Source organism: Morone saxatilis, unplaced genomic scaffold (genome assembly GCF_004916995.1).
Source record: "Morone saxatilis isolate NCDOM2014 unplaced genomic scaffold, NCSU_SB_2.0 Contig24, whole genome shotgun sequence".
NCBI classification, from domain to species: Eukaryota; Metazoa; Chordata; class Actinopteri; family Moronidae; genus Morone; species Morone saxatilis.
Window position 1 is genome coordinate 25131982 of NW_023339807.1, and position 2515 is coordinate 25134496.

The following is a 2515-nucleotide window of genomic DNA, read 5'->3' on the forward strand; positions in this document are numbered from 1 at the left end:
ATTGTGTCATATGTGAACACATGCACTAGTTGGTAAAGCTTTAAAACATGTACTTAACTTAAATAAACCTATGTGTTAAATAATCAAACCCCACCAGTTGTTAAAAATGTATATAGAGAGACACAAGCAAGGAATCAAAATATTCTCTCTGTTGTAATGCGACACACATGTGCCTTTTTAATCTGAAAATCCTTCCGGAATGTGCCACCATGTCCTCGATGTATTGACAGTAGTGGAGCTGCACGATGCTCTGCGCAGTCGCCAATGTTCCCTAAAAACAGCAGCTGTGTTTAGAGGTCATCAGCTTGCTGCTGTCCAACAGAAAGAGCAGCAGCTTCTCTGTTTGAGGCTCTTTGAGCTTTGACATCTGACCCTCTGCTGCTCTTTCACTGCCATGGAAACGGCTCCATCCTGCTGCTGCTGTTATCTGTGCTTCAACAGACTGCATGCAGGTTATACAAGCTCACAGCAGCACATGCAGTACCCTCAGTCCAGCTTTGTAACCTGTCCGACAGAATTCTGGCTGCGGCGCAAACACAAACATTCCTCACAAAGTGCAGAAGAATATGGGGAAGAGCAGCCGTGTGTGAGAGGTTTGTGTGGTTCCAGTGCAGGATTGCCTCATTGTTGTGCCATTTCTGTACAACTAAAACACAATGAGCAGAGAAAAAGTGAAACATAGCTGTAAGAAAACTCTGTACGCACACAGGACAGATAAGATATTTATTTTTCACAAGAACTTAATTATAGTTTATAAAGACTCTATGAAGGCAATTATTTTATTACCTTGTATCTAACCTCAACACCGTCCCTCAAATACCCACGTGAGGATATATGTAGCTCAACAAAGCTGAAGAATAAACATATTTATTTCATGGCTGTTACATCTTTTTACCAGAGCCTATAGAGGATATCTAGACTTTGAGTTATTTGGCTCCACCTATGCAGGTGCATGTTTGTATGCAGTGTTTTACCCACACAGACACACACAGACACACACACCCTCAAATTTAGCTGCCGTTTTTTACATTTTATCACTGGAAGTAGAAACAGCAGTCAGATGCTCCGGCTGCAGACAGACATTTATTCTTTTATTGCTTGTAAAGGTTTAATAAATTGTAATTTCCCTGGTAGGTAACCTCGCCTCATTATGTTATTGTAAATGTGCCTTTATTGCCGTTGTGTTGCAATAGTCTGAAGTGTGAAGGTCTTACAACAGCATGCCTGGTTTGTGTAAAAGCCAACGCAGTCTGATAGTGTATGACTGAAAACCTGCCCGCTGTGTGCAGTTTTTAGTGGTTCACTTTCCTCACAATCACTTATTAAAAAGTAAGATACAGCTTAATTCCTTCCTTAGCATTCCAGTGCATTATTACAGGTTTGAGGTTACTGAGACCTTTGACTCTTTGACTGCTTCACTTCTGGTTGTTTGCATCATTGTTGATTTAGGGAATAAAACCTTTAGCTGCCAGTTTGTGAAATAGAAGTTGTGAAATGTTACCTGAATGGGAGGGTCAGACATTGAGACATGAAACTGTTCTCCTTTAATCTGGCAGTTGATTTCTAATAGCGTTGGCCTCAGTGTGTGTGAGCGACTCCGTTACATCAGCTGACGTCCATTTATTAACAACAGAGCGAGCAGGAGAAGACCAAGGGATGTGTCTCGTGATTTAATTTCATTAACGGAGCTGTACAGTCAGAGCGAGGCTGATTCAGCCATCCAGAGCGTCCCTGGTCCATTTCTATTGAGCTTATTTTCAGGTATAGTTTCACTTAATGCTGCCAGTTATTTATGTCAATATCAAATTGAGTCATGCCAAGAGAGTGAAAAACCAGCGCATCAAAAGAAGATTATCTCCTGGATTAAACCTGCAGACTGTAGTCAGAGTCTCTGGAATGTAATAAGATAAAATGACAACCAAGCTGAATGGCAGTCAGCCGCTTTGTGTTTGCTCTTCTCCTCTGCTAAAGCAGTGATCTGGTGACAGATTGAAACTGAGTTTTGGGATGTAGTAGCCCACTGCGGTTCACAGTACAGAAACAGTTAGTTTCCTGTGTCGACCGTCAGCATGGAAACTTGTGAGCATCTGCTTTAGATGATGCTACAGAAGCACAAACATCCGCTGTGAACCCCGGGAATCCAGAGCCACGTGACAGCAGCTCAGTGAGGACATTCCTCCACTGAGCCAGTTTTGTGACTCTGGTAGCTCACCTAAAAGCCCTCGGTGTCATTTCAAAAATACACAGAGATACAAAGCGCATTCTTTTCACCATTCCCAGAAACCACTGTGGATTGTGTGTACAGCAGATCTTCTCGTTACCAGCTTGATTTTGTTCACTGGTTACTGGTTGTTACATGTTTCAACAGCATCGAACCACCAACCCGATCGTCAGAAATCGTAAATGCTTATATTTTGTGGCTTGGTTGTTTTATTCTCCGTATGCAGATGGCTGGATCTAGTTCATAAAGCCTGCATCCAAAAAATAATAGTAAAAATAAAATAATAGAGTCTGG

At 41.8% G+C, this 2515-nt stretch overlaps 1 protein-coding gene across 1 annotated transcript in view; it reads left to right on the forward strand.

Moving 5' to 3' along the window:
• nt5c3a (5'-nucleotidase, cytosolic IIIA) overlaps positions 1 to 2515 on the forward strand; it is a 15430-nt gene that overhangs the window by 661 nt on the left and 12254 nt on the right. The window lies entirely within an intron of this gene.